General features: G+C 35.4%; 1 long non-coding RNA gene across 2 annotated transcripts in view; it reads left to right on the forward strand.

The window, feature by feature from the left end:
- LOC140524181 (uncharacterized) overlaps positions 1–20,023 on the forward strand; it is a 31,449-nt gene that overhangs the window by 5,210 nt on the left and 6,216 nt on the right. For both annotated transcript variants that reach the window (XR_011973595.1, XR_011973596.1), the window contains exon 3: positions 16,467–16,550. This is a non-coding gene — a long non-coding RNA (uncharacterized lncRNA). The remainder of the gene's footprint in view (positions 1–16,466; positions 16,551–20,023) is intronic.

The raw sequence follows: 20,023 nt of genomic DNA on the forward strand, positions 1-20,023 counted from the left end.
GTTCCCAGATATTTATATTTTGTAGTCATTTTGAGTAGATTTCCCCTTCCTATTATTTGCTCCTGGATTTTGAATATATATATATATATATATATATATATGTATGAGTGTGTATGTGTATATATGTATACACACATGTGTATGTATAATGTATACATGTAGTTGTATGCACATATGTGATTATAACATGCATTTAATTTTCATATATATTCAATTTCTTCTGTATTTTGTTATTTCATTATCATCATTTTGTTTCACAGTTATAGTTTCTATGATTTGGTTTTTGAGCCATTCGTTATTCAGGATGTGATTATTTCTCCAGCTAAATTTCTGTCTTATCTTTACTATTTTCATTATGATTTTAATTGCATTGTCATCTTTAAAAGGCACATTTAGTCTTTCAGCTTTTTATACTTATTAAAATTTCTCTGTTCACTAGGACATGCTTTAATTTTTATAAAGGTATCATGTGGTACAGAGAATGTGTATATTCTTTGGTGGTTCTACTGAGAAGATGCTATATGCCTCTCAGCTTTAAATTTTCCAATAGTTTTTTCAATTCCATTTTTTCCTAATTTTTCCTTCTTTAGATTTGTCTAACTTTGAGGAAAGATCATTAAATGTTTGTGTAACTATTGGGTTATTATCTATTTTTGCAATTCAATTAATGTTTTCTTATGAATTTAGATGTTGTATCAGCTTCTATATGTTGATATTAGTTCATTTTCCATATTTCTTTTAAGCACAATATAATTTGCTTCCTTGTCTCTCTTGATATTGTAAATTTTTATCTGTGCTTTGTGTGATAGCATCATTAGAATATTTGCTTTTGTCAGTTTATCTAATCCATAGTAAATTTTAGTTCTCTCTCATTTTCATCCTTTAAGTGTCTTTTATACTTTTTTACTTTTTTTTTAAAAGTGTTTTTCACTTTTTACCTCTGTTTCTTTTATACAACAAATTGTTGGGTTTTGATTTCTTATTCATTCTATCACCTTTTTTCATTTTATTAGACTATTTAATCCCCTTGCATTTAAAGTTAGGCTTGTTAGACATACTTTCCTCCATTTATTTCCTTTGTATTGCTTGTTTAAAAATGTCCTTCTAAAAATGTTTTAAAAGAGCAGTCATATATATACATACATCAAAAGGATAGTGAAAAGATAACAATATCTCAGGATCCCAGGAAAGGGAAATCTTCAAAAATTGGGTAAAAAAAAATGTCAAATGCTGCAGAACTCTCATGAATGAGGAGTAAGAGAAGATGATTGGATTTATCAATTGACTAGTTAGTGATCTTGGAAAAAGTGGTTTCAGAAGGGTAGTAGGATCAGAAACATGGCAAAAGCTTAAGAAATCAACATATGGAAAAGTCGTAAAGGCTACAATTCTAGGCTATTCTACATACTTGTGAAAGGAAAGAAATAGGTAAAATGAAAGCTTCAAAGGTTGAGAACTTCTTTTATAACTGGGGATACCTGGACATAGTTGTAAGCAGTAGGGAAAAACCAATGGAAAAAGAGAGATTGAATATGAAAGAGAAAAAAATAGAAAAAGTTATTGGTAGAGAAACCTTCCAAAGGAAAAGTAGAGAATGGTATAATGGTCTTAAGGACATACTGTCTTATGTGTCAATTTCTTTATGAAATGAAGGTGTCCCATGAGATGATCCTAGAAGTTGCTTGTGGCTCTAAAATGCTATTATCCATCTCCTCCACCTCTTGAAATAATTAAGGCAACTGTTAATTAAGCAAATATTAACAATAAATATGATGGTCTTTTAAGTTCCTGAAGGAGGAATCTAAGATATACAAAATTTTCCCAAGACATGTTAAACCTATGACCACTGTGCACTTCTGGTGACATATTTGGGAACAAATAATACCAGTAGATGGGACCTTGGTAATTAATTCCTGACCAATAATTCTTTATTTGTTTGTTCATTTATTTATTTCCTCAATTACACGTAAAGACAATTTTTACCATTTTTTTTAAATGTTGAGTTCCAAATTCCCTCTCCAAGAAGGCAAGCAATTTGCTATAGATTATGCATGTGTAGTGATGAAAATCCAAATTCATATTATCCATGTGACAACAGAAAAAAACAAAGAACAAAAAAAAGACAATTTTAAAAGTATTCTTTGATCTGCAATCAGACTCCATCAATTCTTTCTCTGGAAGTATATAGCATATTTAACTATATAAGTTCTTCAGAAATATCTTGGGTCATTGAATTGCTGCAAATAGCTAAGCCATTAACAGTTGATCATCATACAACTTTGCTGTTACTGTATATGATGTTCTTCTGGTACTGCTCACTTCATTTTGCATCAATTCATATAAGTTTTTCTAACTTTTTATGAAAGCACCCTGCTCATCATTTCTTATAGCACAATAGTATTACATTACAATCCTATATCACAACTTGTTCAACTGTTCCCCAATTGATGGGTATCCTGTCAATTTCCAATTATTTGCCACCATAGAAAGAACTGTTATAAATATTTTTGTACAGAGCGGTCCTTCTTCCTGCCCCTTTTTTATCTCTTTGGATACCAACCTAGTAGTGGAGTTGCTGGCTCAAAGAGTATGCACAGTTTAATTATTTGTTGGACATAGTTCCAGAATGGTTGAATCAGTTCAGAACTTCACCCATAGTGCATTAATGTCTCAATTTTTCCCACATCCTTTCCAAAATTTGTCATTTTTCCATTTTTGTCATATTAGTCAATCTGATAGTGTAAGGTGGTACCTCAGAGTTGTTTAAATTTGCATTTCTATAATCATTAGTAATTTAGAGCATTTCATATGACTATAAATACCTTTAATTTTCTTCTGAAAACTGCCTGTTTATATCCTTTGACCATTTAACAGTGGGGGAATGACATGTATTCTTATATATTTGACTCAGTTCTCTCTCTCTCTTTCTCTCTCTCCATATATAGTATTTTTTGCACCTCATTTGCTAAACTGTTGATGTCTTTTTATAATTTTCTTGCATCACTATCATTTCTTTTCCCAATTTTTCCTCTACCTTTATTTGATTTGTTTTGAAATATTGAGCTCTTCTAGGAATACAGATTTTGACACTTTTTGTAGCTGTTTTGACTTTGTTATCCTTTCAGTTTGTATCTTGATTTTCTCTGTCACCATAGTAACTTTCACAATCAGATTCTTTTTTTGTTGTTGTTCTTTGCTCATTTTTCCATGACGAATTTTGTTTGCTCATTTTGAACCTTATATTAAAGTTGGGATCTGCTTCCTGGGTGGAGGGAGCATTGTCCCAGGTTTCAAGTTTTTTGTGCTGCTGCTTTCAGAGCTAATTCTGGCAGGGATGGGGGGGCGGGGTTGTGGAGTCTGTAAGTTTTCAGTTCTTCCATGGTGACATAATATAAGAAGTAAGGTCATTAGTCTCCTGTTCTGTGCTCTGATTTGTGAGTGACCATAAGCACTCTTCTCTGTCCTATGAACAGGGCTCTGCTCTCTTGTGGCTACAAACACCAGTGCTCCTTTCTGCCTTGAACCTGAGACCAGAGTTCCTGCTTCCTTGTGATCAAGCCCTCTTTTCCACCCTGGAACTGTGACCAGAGCCCCTGCTCCCCTATAGCTGCAAGTGCCAATGCACTAGTGCTCCTCCTTACCCTGGGACTGTGATCAAGAACTGTGTATAGACAATGCAAGAGAGTCCTGAACCCAGTGCCAGCAAAGGGTCCCCTTATAATCTCTTTCTGGCCAGTTGCCTGACTCCCTTTCTGTTGGTATGCTGAGAGGTTTCAAAGTTCCTGCTGCAGCTGTTGCAGCCACCTCCAAGGCCTGCTTCTAGTTTTTCAGGGCATGGCTTGTGTTATACTGTCCTCCAAGCCCTATCACCATATTGGTAAGATGTGTTCTTCCTGCTGTTTTCCACTGAAAAATTGTTTCACCCCATCTTTTGTTCGTTCTGCAACTCCAGAATTAGATTTGAGACATTATTTTAATGTGGTTTGGAGCACAATTTGGGAGAGTTCAGGTGATTTTCTGCCTTTTCTCTACCATAATGGCTTTGCCTCCCTTGCCAAAAAAACCATAAGACTTTGCAGGTATTGATTTTCTTATTTCTTTCTGTTGACATATTAAGGTATGGATTTATAAAGGGAAATTGTGAAAAGTAAACTTCTGGTTGAAAAGTTATTGTCTGAAAACTGAATTTAATTTCTGGATCAAAGCTTAAAATGTAGGAATGATGAGGACTTGGCCACGGTCAAGGAGAGTTTATAAAATATAGTTGTCTGGAATCTTGCTAATTGGATCAAGAAGACTCTAAAGTCTTAAGGGAATAGGAGCTAGAAAAATATAAACTTCTATCTATCACCTCAGATCTAGAAAGCAGTAGCTACAGCATAAGAAATGGACTCACTAAGTAATTTATAGGATAGAAATGAAACTCCTGGCCTCACATGTTTACACATAAGTGTACAAACTAGGCAGCTAAGTGGTACAGTGGATAGAGTGCTGAATTTGGAGTTAGAAAGACCTGAGTTTACATTTAACCTCAGATATTCATTAGCTTTGATACCCTGGGCAAGTCATTTAACCTCTGTCAGTTTTCTCATATATAAAAATGGGGACAATAATAGCAGCTAGATCCTGGGGTTGGTGTGAGGATAACATTAGATATTTGTAAAGCAATTCACCAGTCTTAATGTGCTATAATTATTATTAGATAGAGATCCTAATGCAAACAGGCAAATTTGACCATTCTCCATTTCTATCACTGAGCCTTGGTGGCATAGAACTCAGGAACTTAATATGACTATAAATTGCTTACATTATTCAAAAGGAACAGGATATGTAAAAAAGAAAAAGAGAGAGACAGAGACAGAGAGAGAAAAAAGAAGGAAGGAAGGAAGGAAGGAAGGAAGGAAGGAAGGAAGGAAGGAAGGAAGGAAGGAAGGAAGGAAGAATTTGTGAGAAAACCTAAAGCAAAAGAAGAAAGCATGGTGGAGACTTTATAGGTTAAGGCCAATATAGGTAGATATAAAAAGAATATATAGAAATAGAAAGAATATATACTCACAGTAGTATACTAAAGACCACCTGGTCAGAAGGGGAAAATACATAACATTTCAGGAGATAGATTTTTTTAATTGGCACAAAAATATATCATAATGATAAGGAACTTAATTTTGCAGACATGTGATGGAGCTCCCCGCCAAAGTCTATGAAACAGAAAAAAATATAAACTTGTTCCAATTCTCCTCCTCAAAACATAGAAGAAGTGGTAAGGGAACTCTTTTCTACAGCTAAATGTGACCAACATGTAGGAGCTGGTTGCTGAAGAAGTAGTGGAAACCATGTGGGGAAAGTAACTGTCTTAGAATTCAAGATAGCGAGAGTTAAAAAGAATAACTAAGATGTAAACTGGAATTTGGGAGATCTGATTTCCAAGGATTCAGAGGACTCAAGGAATAGAATCATAGGATTACCAGTCACTGAATAAGTATTTGTCAGATTTCTGTGGTGTGTTAGGTACCAAGCTAGGTGCTGAATATACAAAGAAAAGAGCTGAACAGGTCCATCTCTTGAGGGGTTTGTACTCAGACAAGGGAGACACATATAGAAGTATGTAAAACCTACTCAAATTCATTAGATTGTTAACTTTTTGAGAGCAGGGACTATCTTTTATCTTTGTATCCCCAGCAATTAACATAGTGTCTGGTGCATGATAGACATGCTTACTGACAAATACATGTGTATGTGTGTTTGTCCTTCAATGCTGAAGAAGACCATGCCATCAGAGAAATGATGACATGACTTGCACTTGACTTTGTTTTGAGTGAGGGAGGGTTGTGCAGGTCACTAGCCTCACTTCTCCTCCAGAGCCATCTGAATCCAGTGACCAGATATTCATCAGGATGATGGGAGAAGACCCAGGATGAGGCAACTGGGGTTAAGTGACTTGATGAATATAAAGCTACAGGATAATGGCAAGAGGGAGGCACTAATACCAAGGTGAGTCAGGAAAAGCTTCATATAGAATACGGTATTTGATCTGAATTTTGAAAGAAACTTTCAATTCCAAGCAGTAAAGGTGAGGAGAGAGAGAGCTTCAGATAGAGGTGGGACTATCGACTATTTATGGAGTATCATGAGTCCTTTGTGATTTCTGTATTCTTTCTGTGGGATGCAATAAAAGTTATCCTATGTCTAATATGCACAGTTACTCTGAGTACTTGCATGGGAACTCTGAATCCTTATATGCACATTAGTGAAGGTCTAGACTCAAGATTTATTTTGAGGTTTTCAGAGAAGAAGAAGGTCAAAGAGGTATGATTTGGGGGTAAGAGGGAAGGTGTGAACTAGGTCTACATAAGCCCAGAATTCAGGATATTGGGCTACAGTGCATGTGAAGAAATATAGGCATAGGTTACAAAATTGTCAAGCAGTCACAATCTAAGAGTCACTTAGTTGCTGGATCTAATGATGATTTTCCTTTCCTCGTCGCCATTTTTGACAGTCCAGCTAGATCAGTCAATCAGAGGCATGCTACAGACCACATTGTCGTTATCAACGTAAGTGACATTTGTATTGTGCTTTAATTTGCAAAATGTTTTACATATATCATCTTGTTTGATTCTTCCACAACTCTGTGAAATAAATATTCTAGGTATTATTGTTTCCATTTTACAAATGAAGAGACTGAGGTTCAGACAAGTTAAGTAAACTGTTGTAGGTCAGAAGTATTAGAGAAGGGATTCAAATCAAGTGTTCTCTTGGCTCCGAGTCCATCCCTTTTTTCACTGTAGTACAACCTAGATTTCCATGAAGACATTTGATCAGTATTCTCATGTACAACAAGGAGGGAAATAGACTAGATAACAGTAAAATTAGTTTGATTCAGAACTGATTAAATAACTAGACCCAATTGATAAGTTGGTATGAGTGTGAAAGGAGATTTTTAGTTAAGTGCTTCAGAGATCTGTCCTTATACCTACACTGTTTAATGTCTTTATCAGTGACTTAGAATAAAATCATATATGCCATATTTAGCCAAGTGTTAGATAACATGATGCTGGTGTGCATAGCTAACATACTATATGACAGAAGCAGGGTCTAAAACAACGTGGAACAGGCTAAAACTATGGGTTAAGTCTAATAACGTGAAATATAATAAGAATTTCTGGGTTTTCAATTGTTAGAACTGATGAATAGAAGTATGTATAGAATGATTTTACATATATAGGTATATATTTTACAGATATGAATATATGTATGGATATGTATACACACATATTTGTGTGTAATGGTAGTTACCTCTAGGGTAGGGGTGGAGGAGGAAGAAAAAAAGAAATTTACATGATAATTTTATTATATATTTTAAAGGAATAGCAAGTTGTACATAAATTGGCAGTTTCACGTGCAACAACCTTTTTTATTATACTATGTCATAGAAATGCATGTTTTATTTCATAAATTAAAAATTAAATAAATAAAAATCTGAAAAATAATAGCAATAATAATTATGTATAGAGCTTTAAAGTTTGCAAAGAGCTATACGTATATTACCTCATTTGATCCTTACAACAATTTTATGAGTTAGATATGAAGCTGAGGTTGGGGTAGCTAGGTGGTGCAGTGGATACAGCACCAGTGCAGGAGTCAGGAGGACCCAAGTTCAAATCTCACCTCAGACACTTGGCACTCACTAGCTTTGTGACTGTGCAAGCCATTTAACCCCAATTGCCTCATCCTGGGTCATCTCCAGTCATCCTGATGAATATTTGGTTATTGGATTCAGATGACTCTGCAGGAGAAGTGAGGCTGGTGACTTGCATAGCCCTCCCTCACTCAAAACAAAGTCAAGTGCAAGTCATGTCATCATTTCTCTGATGGCATGGTCTACTTCGGCAATGAAGGATGAACACACACACGAAGCAGAGGTGCAAGTCCTGTGGTTTATCTCTAGTTTTATGCTATGCAATTTGAGGTTTATTTTCTATCTTAATTCCAGTAAAAGTAAAGTTATGATTAGCTACCAGAATGTTCTTTTTCTGTCAGGCTTAATTTTATGAGATAGATGTTGAAATAATGAGGTCTTTTGGTAACCAATCCTGGACTCAAGATTAATTAATTAATTAATTAACAAGACTAATGTTTGTCTTAGGATTTAGACTTAAGTTAGACTTGCCAGTTCAACACTTACCTTCCTCTTAGGTACTTGTCATACAATCCAGGTATGGTGACAAAAGACATTTTGTTTATGATCTTAAGATTCTGAATGGCAAGGCATATGTTTAATCTGAAATCAACATCAGAATTAGGAATTTCTACAAAATACATGTTTTTCTGATGATGAAAAATGGAACTCTATTGAAAAAATATAAGTATAGCAACTGTAAGTTATATTACTGAACAGAATAGTAAAGACATGACACACAAGGAAAACAAGAAATAATCACTTAGGTATAATTTGAGGCCTTTCTCTCTAATCTTTAACTTATTATTTTCAATACTTTTCTTTGTGTACTTTGCTTCAAAGGGATAAAAATAGCAATCATAATAAATAAGATTTATGTAGTGCTTACTATATGGCAGACACTATGCCAAGCTCTTTTCAATTACAATCCTCTTGGATCCTCACAACAACTCTGGGAGGTAAGAGGTTTGTTTTGTTTTTATTTTACAGATGAGGGAACTGAGTCAAACAGAGGTGAAGCGCCCAAGGTCACACACCTAGCAAGTAAATGTCTTATAGACCCTAGAATCTTTTTAACTGTCCCTTATCAGACTTGGTGTCAAAATCACTAGACCTGTTGGCAATTTTTTTCCTTGCAATTTGACTTGGTGTTGAAGTTCCTGTGCTACTATATCTTCCCTCATAGTTACAACTCTAACTTAAGAAAGGGCTGGTCATTTTTTCCAGCAAGAAAAATTAGAAGAGGCAGTTAGGTGGTACATAAGATAAAGTGCTGGTCCTGGATTCAGGAAGACTTGAATTCAAATCTAGCTTTAGATAGTTGCTAGTTCTGTGACCCTGGGGAAGTCAATAAACTATCTGCCTCACTTTCCTTATGTGGTTGTAAGGATGAAACGAGATGTTTGCAAAATGCTTACAAACTTTAAAGAGCTTTATAAATGCTGGTTATTATTAATATGATTAGAATATTATTTTAAAATAGATTGCACAAAACTTTAAACTAAGCATCCCAGATTTAGAGTTGGAAAGAATTTTGCATATCTAGTCTAGTTGCCCCATTGCATAGATGAAGAAATTGAGCACTAGAGTGAAAGGAACTTGGCAGAAAATATTAGACCAGAGATTTGCAACTTTACTATTTGATTCCAAATCCATGATTGTTTTTTGTTTTTGTTTTTGCTTCTGTCAGCTACCTCTAGATATAAAGCTGCTTCATCACAGTTATGATAAGTTCCTTTTTATAGATGATAAAGTCATGATGAGACCCCAGTGTACAAAAAAGTCCATAAAGAATTGCTGCAAGATTGGCTACTCTCTCTTAGTATTTAATTTTAAGTACATGTAGAAGATGTGGAAGAAGCTACAAATGGCTGATGTAGGAGAAAATTTCCTGACAAAAGAACTCTTTTACCCTCAAATCTGGCTTGGATAAAACTTGAGTGCAAGCTAAAATTGGTATCATTTTAAAATGTTTATACATATGCACACATATGTATATATATATATATATACATACACACACATATACTTCTCTCTATAGAGATCTATAGAGATATAGACATACTTTCTTTCAATGGGATCTCACTTCAGGGGAACAGTCTAGTATAGGCAAGGGACGGCTTATTATATATGAACCAATTTGAGAAGATCTCTCTACCTTCTTCTAGAGATGGTACCAGAACCTTTCTAAAAGTTGCCAAAATGATACTCATGTCCTGGAAGAAAGGTAATGGATTTAGGGTACAGTTTGAGACATTTGCTTTTTAGAAACAGTCTATGAGAATATTTTTTCTTAACTGTATTTGTCACAAGGATTTTTTTTTCTTTTTTTCTCCTCCTTGGGTCAGGCAGTGGGGAGTAGGACAGGTGGAAGACAGAGAAAATAGATTTTTGTCCATCAAAGAGAAAACACCAGATTAAACAGAAACAACAAACTGTTAAACTCATTTCTGCTTGTATGTTTTGGGTGGTTTTCTAGCAGGTGGAAGATGGTAACTGGTTGCTGAATGATGCAAGTTTAATGGAGTCATGGTGTCTGTGTACCACTTTTCCATGACATCAGACAGCCAGCAGTTCTCAAAAGAGACAAGAGGATCCCAGATTTAGATCTAGAAGAGACCTTGCAGGCTAATTAGTCCAACCAGACTCAAAACCATATCCTCTGAAGTCAAATTCAGCATCTTTCTGCTATGCCAACGCAACCTACTCACATACCATTAAGAAATGAATGAATTAATGAATGGATGAAAAAGCATTTATTAAGTACTTTCTAGTTGCAAATATTTGCATGCCATGTGGGACACCCAGGACATAGGTGGTCAATTTCTGTTTTAGAGCATGATGCCACACTAGTAATTAACTGCCTAGATATGTTGCCTTCTTTCCTCTGCTTTCCAATTAGCCCATTCAGCCAGGATTTCAGATTTTAATGACAGCTTTCATTTCCTATCATCAATGACCATCAGTGCATAAAGACTTTTCTCATACTAACTAGAAGTTGACTCTAGCCTTCTTAAGACTAAGTACAGCAACCACATTTCCCCTTTGGGATGTGAGTGTAAAGGTCCACTACCCTTCCTGGGGTGATGCCATTTTATAACATGGTTCCGCCAAATCCAGAATAATCTCATCACTTATAAATTGTAAGCCATTTGTAAAGCCCCATGATTTATGCAATTTTCCCATGGAGTGGGACATTAGGAACTCAGCCACATTTCATTATCCATTTGAATAACTTTTTCAATTTAGAGCTTGCTGCCTAACCATGAGTGCTAAATTACGACTAGATTTCCTCTCTGCCTAGTGGGAGCACTAAACAGATAAATAAAAATCATCGCATAATAATTGTAGGTGCTGTGGGCTAAAAGCCAAACCAGGCTCAGATCAGCTTCTGAGACTTCTAAGCCTAGTTTCCTTTTAACCCATCATAATAAAGTATTCAATTATAATTCTTTCTGTTTGTGCACAGTGGAAGTATGAATATAAAGATACTAGGGCATGAGTCAGTCACCTCAGTGTTTGCATTTTGAGATCAAAAGAAAAGACTGAACTGGGAGATGAGATAGATATCCAGTTATCCTCTACATCTGGATTTATCAATGAAGGACTTTATCAAATTTTAACATTTAAAAATTTTTCAACCATTCTTCTAATTTGTCTCTTAAGATCATGGGCAGTATATGATTACAGGTGATAAAGTTAGAGAAAATCATGAATGGGAGGATGGTGAGAGTCAGCGTGAGACAATGTGATTCAGGGTGAGAGGCGATGTGTTATCATATGGTTGGAAATCCAGACATGGAGTTAGAAAGACACAGAATTCAAATCCCACATCCATCCTTTACTTGCTGTGTGGATAATCTTGGCAAGTCACTTACCTCTGAGTTTTCTCATCTATAAAATAGGGTGAATAAGGCCTTAGTACCTACCATATAGGGCTTAAATAAAGTGATGTATGTAAAGTGTTTGTTTTTTTTTGCCAACTAGAAGCTCTATATAAATGCCAGCTTTTATTGGTTATTGAGTAGAGTATTTCTATTTTAAGATGGCAAAATCTCAGAATTGAATGGTTTCTCAAAGGCCATCTAGTTAAACCCGTTCCTTAGCAGAAATCTCATAACCAAACCAAAGCTGTTGAAAGGACCGTGATTATAGGACATAATGATGAACAATCTCCAAGTTCCAGTGGAGGCAATGAATTTCAGGACATATAAATAAGAGACAACTAGAATCATACAGTTCCAAGGTCTTCCCTATACATTTCTTCACTGCTTAGATTTTCCTATACTCATTTATATTCCTTTCACCCAAACATATCCATTGCATTATAAGCTCCTGAAAGGCTGAGACTGTGTGGTTTTTCATCTTATCTGCAACACCTAGGACAGTACTCTATTTGTAGTAATCGCTTAATAAGTATTCGTTGAACTGAATATTTATTGAACACTGAAACTACTTTTATCCCCATTCTTTTCATGTGGCCTTTTGGTTTATTTTTACATGTACTTAGCTTAGTTTCCCTCATATAACTAGCTCCCTATATCACCTTCTACATAAACAAAATGAGGGAATCATTCCATGTTCCTATTCAGAGAGAGGAGGGACATTCATGGAGAAGCATGAATTTGGAACCAAGGAACTGAACTCAAATCTCACCTCTCTCATTTATAACCAGCGTGACCTCCATCAAAATAACCTGTCTGGATCTCACTTTCCTCCTCTGTAAAATAAAGGTGTTAGACCATGCTGGTCCAAGATCTATGATCCTACATGCCCTGGAGTAGACGGGGTTTGTTCCTGCAAAGATCCAGATACCTTCTGGCAATGTAATCTCTCTCCAACCCTCTGACCTGTACTAGACTAGTTAAGTTCATAGAGTGACTCAGGAAGATTAAGGAGTGTTTATCATTTTCATAAGTGAAAATCCAATATATGAAGGGAAATTTCTTTAAAAAAAGATGTCAATATTGAGTTTTGATATTAGCTTCACCACTGACCTGCTGTCTTACCTTGAGCATATCTCATCATCTTTCTGTGCTCCAGTTGTATCTCTCCCTTTGAGCACTGTCAAAGAAATTTCTGAGATGGATATTTTTAATTCATTCTCAGATTCCCCAATAGTGCTAAGTAGCTAGCAAGTCAAATGTGTTGAGCTCCCATCCCCAGAAAAAAAGCCCTGAAAAAATTATGAAATAAGTGGTTGGTCTTTGACCCCTCTCTATTCTGCACTTATAGCTCACCCAGCACCTTTCTATTACTTCCATGACATGCAGTCTCCCACTGCATCATTGTTCTTCTCTCTTGGTCTTATCTAACATCATTACCTTCGTTGCCATTATAAAAACTTCCATGTCCCATGTTCCATTCCCATTGGATCCCTGCGAAATGACTGAAAGACCAATCTTTATTAATAAATTAGCTAGCAACAAGGTAAAAATGACTACCAAATACCTTAAGAAAACTAACTTGGCCCTTCAACCCAAAGGAGTGGGCAATATGAAAATTTCGAGGGAAAAAAGAGAGATGAAAGACTGATATTTTGGGATAATCGTTATTTTGTATGTCATCAAAGCATTTTACAAAGACACATTAACTTTTTCAACAAGATGGAAAGATGTGGTCTGGATTATAGCAGAATAAGGTAAATTTGGAATAGATTCAATAATTAGAAGCAAAGAATAGTGACTAAAGGATGGATGTTAACCTGAAGGCTGATAGAGTGCCTCATGGCTCTGTTCTAGTAACACTTTTATCAATGATGTGAATGAAGGCATAGATGGCACATTTATCAAATTTTCAGGGGATGTGAAACTGGAAGAGATAGTTAACATATTGTACAGAATTGTCAAGACACCAAAAGCTCTTGACAGGCTAGGACGATGGGCAAATTCAAAAGAGATTAAATTTAAGAGGGACAAACATAAAGTCCTACATTTTAGGTTCACAAACTAAGCATCAAAGGTATCCAGCAACTTGGTTAACTAGAAGATCATGTAAAACAAACCTGATAATTTTAGTGGATTATGATATATATATATATAGTAATATAAATATAAAGTTAAGGTAAAACAGTCAAATCAATTTCAGGTTACATTAACAGATGACTGTATAGAATAAAAGAAATTGTAATTCAATTCTCTTCTGCCTTACACTGTCTCTAGAGTACTGTACTCAATTTTGGGCACCACATTTTAGAGAGGACATTGAAAAGTTGGAGCATGTCCAGGGAAAGTAATTCAAAACCATGTCATATAAGGATCAATGGAAAGAATTAGGACCATTTATCCTAGAGAATAGAAGAGTTAGGGAGGCTATAGTAGCTGTCATCAACTATCTGAAGGGCTTTCCTATGGAAGATAGATTAGATTTGTTTTACTTGGTCCCAGATGGCAGAACTCAGAGCAATGAGTACAAGCTGAAGGGAAGTTAATTTAGGATTGATGTAAGGAAAAACTTGCTAAGGAGTTAGTGGGCTCCCCATCCCTGGAAGTCTTCAAGTGGAAGTCTAATGGTAACTTGGCAGGAGTGTTGGAGAGATAACTACTATTAGGGGTGGGTGAGGCAAAGAAGTCTGTGGTTCTTTGAGGTTCATTTAGAAGATCGTATGATTTGATGATTCAAAAACCCTGTTCAATGATCATGTATCTTTGTAATGATGTATGATGGTCCAGTAAAGTCTTTAGTCATTTTTTTTAAAGAAAGATGCTTAATTTAGTTAAGATCTAATGAAATATATATTAGAAACATTTTCAGCAAGCATTCAAATAATAACAAAAGTTTTCAAGCTAACTCTCAGTTATCCAGAAAATTGTATTACTTGGAATTACGCTTTGTAGTGAATCAAGATTTTGCTATAGATGGAAAAAAATACATATTTTTTTCAAATCAACTTTGTCTTGGCTTCCCATTGTTTCTTTTCATTTTAATTCCCTTCTGGCATATTTCTTGAGATAATTCTACTCATTGATTTTTGGAGTCTTTTCCCTTAAAGGCATTTTTTTCTGCATAAATTTTGAAATTATACAACATACATTTTTTCTAACTTGATTTATGCCTTTTTGTTATCTCATCCTTTTTCTCCCTGAATTCTCTCATTTATATTTATATATTTTGCATTGATTTTCTTTTGCTAAAAACCTGTTTACTCTCCTTTTTTCTCTGCTCTTTATTTACTTCTCCACTTCTCAGGATTTTTCTTTCCTTTCTTGCTTCCATAATTTTAATCTTTATTTTCTCTGCCTCACCTCTTGGTAACGTTGTTTCCTCATTTTCTTGCTTGACCTCCTACCCCAATCAATCAGCCAATCAATAAATATGCGCAAGGTATTTCAATATAATTATACAGATTGTGGAAATTGATAAGATATTCACAAGTGTAGCTAGAAATGTCATCAATTACAGTTTCATGTGACAGGTTCATGTTAGTGCTGTATCATGCTTCAATAATTCAAAAATCCCATGATTTCATTCATACGGATCCTTTCACAGATAAAGTACACAATCCCTCCATCCCTAGTAGACAGTCTTTGAGTTGCTGTATTTCCCAAAATTTATTACCTAAAAGTCAGCTGTTTAACAACAGCTATCTCTTCACTTCACTTGTCTGACCCTTAAACAAAAGACCTATGCCTCAAATACTGGTATAATATTTAGTCTTAGTAAAATCTACTAAGCCTTTAAGAACTCTGGCTTATTTTCAGACTTTGGCAATGCTCACCTTAATTGTAAGATTGATAAAAAAAAAAATTCAACTTCTCTAACATCAGTATTTAGCATGGCTTATTGTTCAATCATTTTTCAATCATGTCCAACTCTTTGTGACCCCATTTGGGGTTTTCTTGGTAAAGACACTGAAGTGATTTGCCATTTCCTTCTCTGGATCATTTTACAGATGAGGAACTGAGGCAAACAGGGTTAAATGACTTGCCCAAGGTCACATAGCTAGTAAGTGTCTGTGGACAGGATTTGAACTGATGAAAATGAGTCTTCCTGGCACCAGGCCCAGCACTCTATCTACTGTACCACATAATTGTCTATTTGCATAACAAGTGATCTAAAAGTGTTCCTGGAAATCAGAAAATGCTGTTAAGTACAAAGACCTTGTTTATTTATTTGGAATTTCCGCCATATGTATTTCCAAAAGGATTTAGGGCATTGTACATGTTTAGGTGGCATAATAGAAAGAGTTCTGTACCTAGAGTTAGGGAGGCCTACTTTTAAATCCATCCTTAAATGCTACTAGCTCTGTGACCCCCAAACAAGTCACTTAACCTCTATCTGCCTCAGTTTTCCCATCTGTAAAATGGGGACAATATTAACACTTACTTCCCAGAGTGGGTGTGAAGATAAAATGAGATGTTTGTAAAGTACTTTGCAAACATTAGAATGTTACGGTAAATGCTAGCTATCATTATTCAAAACAAGATGAGGAAAAAACTAAACAGATCATTTAAAGAACTGGTATTAAACTCAAAGAAATAGCACCTCTAAACAGTACATAATGATCCTTGTTTACTGCCTATTGACTTAGAAAACCACATACTAATATTTTCTATGTACATTCTATTCTATTTTTATTTATTTTGTTAAACATTTCCCAATAATATTTTAATCTGGTGTTGGAAACAATTCAGAGTGTGAATTCAGGTGTCCACTATTGGACACCTCTGATCTAAAGAAAGCCAGAGTCTTATAATGAAAAGCACACTGGATTGTCAGAAGACCTGAATTTGAATTCTGAACTTTCTATTTAATATCTGTTGACTTTGAGTGAATTGCTTAACTTTTCTAGGTACTCATTTGTAAGAATAAAGGCATTCAAGATTGGACCCAGGGGAAGACTGAAGATACATTCTGCTTTCCCTTCGTTATAGAGGTAGGGGTACTGTCTATAGAAAATGTGTGTGTTGTCAAACGTAGCCAACATGTTAGCTAGTTAACTGCTTTCTCTCTTTTTAAATATTTGTTTCAGGGATGACTTGCAGGGGTAGGCAACACAGTTGATATGTTTTAAATAGCTGTAATATAAAAATAAGTAAAACCCATCAAAAATTTTAAAAAGAAAATTTTAAAAGAAAAATTAAAAAAAAATTTAAGTTTGGACCTAGATGATCTAGAGGTTATTAAGTTTGGGGGAGTGTCCTGGACCCCTTGGACAATTTGTTGAAGCCTGAGGATGGACTCAATTAGAATAAAATTTTCAAAGACATCCAGTACATAGGATTATTTAGGGCACCAATTACATTGAAATATTGAAATACGTTTATTAATTTTTTTTTAAGTTCATAGACCCCATCTTAAGAACTTTTGGTCAGCACAATGTAGTGAGTAAAGTACCAGATGTGAAATCAGGAAGACATGGGTTTAAATTATGTTTCAGGCAGAAGTTGGGTGACCTTGGATAACTCATCTTACATTCTTATGTCTATTTGCTCAGCCATAAAACAATAATAGCAATAAAATAGTAATATCTTCTTCCCAGAGTTATTGTGAATAGCAAGTAAGATTATGAATATTATATATTCACTTCATGAACCTTCAGGTATTATATATATTTCATCTATCACTATTCTCATCTCCAAAACCTCTTTGGATTTTAAGTCCTGTTATCCAAAATGACAACAGATGCTAGGAGAGGACATGGAATGGGCTAAGTAATATAAATTAGTTCCAAGTTTCCTGGAAGCAAAGTTATAAAAAAAAAATTGGGTTGCAGTTTTCATTTTCTGACATAAGCCTGTATGGAAACTTATCCCAGGAGACTATTCTTTGCTAGAATGAAACTCAAGCAGAAATTTGTCATGTGGGCTTTCCTATAAGACACATTCAGTAGCACAATGAACAGCTTTAGCCATGGTTTTAAGAAGATACAGAAATACTGCTCTGACAGATTGGAGATATGAATTCATAATAGGATCATTGACCCAGAAAAACAATTTCAAGGTTATTGAATGATTTTGGTGAGATGACACAATGTGGTCAACAACCAAGTCAGTCTTCTGAGGATGAGGAAACACCTTGGAAGATGGTTAGGGCAAAGGGAAACTGAAGAAATACCTGTAATATTCTCTTCTTTTTAGTTTTAGTCTTATACCTGTGGTATGCTTTGCATATCTGCATGCATTAGAAATTCACCATCACTATTAGAAGGTAATGTATCACCTTGATTGAGCTTACATTGCTTTTTCACCATCTACATGACCATGCGCTTCAGTCTGTAGTGGCTCATTCACCAAAATGCTTAGATGCCTTGGGTGAATATTTTGAACAATCGTATCTTTAAACTGTGGGACAAAATACCTTAATATCACAAACTTAATTCCAAATAAATACATCACTTACTAAAGTATGTACAACACGGGGATTATCATTAGAGTGAGCATATTCTTATTGAGGAATTACAGAATACTCAGGACTATTCCTGGAACTGACTTACATATATGTATGTCTCTAAGCACTATGGTGAACATTAGAAATTGAACTGGGGCTACTTCCAGTTTCCCCATAATTCACCTATATTGAAACATTGCCAGGAAGATGTGATATAGTCTACCTACCTACTACTGTAGTGTTGTGCGAGGACACTTTTAGAGTCACATGTGTCTGTGTCCTGCTTCAAAGCACAGCAGAACAGGGCTTAGAGGGCAGTTAGAATGATGATGCTTATGTATTATCTAGCCTTGCCACAATAATGAAATTCTAGAGAGCTTTGAACAAATTCCTCAGAAGAATGGTTCATTTCTTGAAAGAATTGTGTAATGCCATAGCTGAAGGGGCTTAGTAGAGACTTGCTATGAGCTGTCCTTTAGAGGCAGTGCTGAGATGTCAATAGTGAGTTGTTGAATAGCTTATACCCAAGATTCTGAGAGAACCCGGGGCATTAGAAACAATCAACAAACCTGAACACCAAGCTCTGGAAATTGTCACCATCTGGAATGTCTGCCCTGGTCCTTCCTTTGAGGAAAAGGGAAGTGTTAGCCAATTTATTCATGTAGGTGAAGGTAGGTACTATCCTGCTAGGGGAAAGATCAGGGATACCAATTTATGTGATGGGAGTCCCAGAATTCTAGGTTCAAGAATGAGCCATCACCAGAGACACTGTACTAATGTCTAGTCCTTAGATTCCAATGGAGATCTCAAAAAGTCAGTTACAAGCAAATAAATTTTATTGAAATGTCTTCTTATTTACTCAACTCCAGATGCTTCCTCCTTGCAAGGTTCTTATTGTCTGGTAGAAATGCTTACAACACTTTCCCTTCTATTCCTGATCCTCTTTCCATTCTGTTCCTGGAATTATTCCATCCCATAATGGTTCATAGGCATGGTCAGACTAATACGAAGAGTAGTAAGCCATTTTTCTAGGATTTTTCTTAAAAAGCAATTCTCACTTTTGTGGGTCAAGAAAGAGCCTTGAAAGACTTTGCCTGGTATATTTGACTTTCAGGGAAATTTTCCTAGTTTTCAGAGTAGAAGTTATTAAACACTGATTCTCAGGCTTCAATCATTTTTTGTCTTCATCCTTCTTTAAGCAGAAACTACCCTATATCCTTGAAACAGTATTATTCATTAGAAATTTGAAATATGATGTCTCTGACTTGATCCTCATCTAAAAGGTCTCATTATAAAAAGATCTCATTTAAAGATTGGTCTCCAAGTCTAGACCAAGAAGAGTGGTTTCCAATGGATGGATGGATGTGTAAATGTATGTGTATGTATGACATAAAAACAGATCCTTTTTTCCCCTCCTCCCCAAAAAAGAACATAAAAGGTAATACATCATTTATTTAATTGAACAATATTTATAATTTCCACATGCATTATTTCATCAGCCTTTTTATACAATGCCCCAATAAGACACATTGGGTAGTCATTCTTATCTTCATTTGGTAGAATGTGTCCCAAATAGGGGAGGAAGATACTTTCTCTCTCTGGACCTCACTTTTCTGATTTCTGAAATGACAGAGTTGGAGCTAATTATCTCAGCTCTAGGATCTTAGCTCGGATATGCAGTAAATTTCCTAAGGTCATCTAGCCAGTTAAGGGCAGAATCTGAGACAGAACCCTAGTGTCCTGACTGCTAGTCTTGCACACTTGTTGCTAGACCACATTAATAGTAAGCTGATAAACCAAGGGACAATAGAGGGGAGTGGAGGGGGTTACTTTAAAACTTCAAAGATCCATGGGGTATGACCTTTACAACCACAAATCACAGTCTCTGGATGATTTTTTATGACTGAAAAACTCATCACTCTAAAACCAAACTTCTGAGGATGAGCCCCTCTGCACTTACCTAAACCAATTTTTCAGGTCCAGTCCATTGTCAATCCCATGTTCAAAGCCTTTCTAGTT

Source organism: Notamacropus eugenii, chromosome 1 (assembly GCF_028372415.1).
Source record: "Notamacropus eugenii isolate mMacEug1 chromosome 1, mMacEug1.pri_v2, whole genome shotgun sequence".
Lineage (NCBI taxonomy): Eukaryota > Metazoa > Chordata > Mammalia > Diprotodontia > Macropodidae > Notamacropus > Notamacropus eugenii.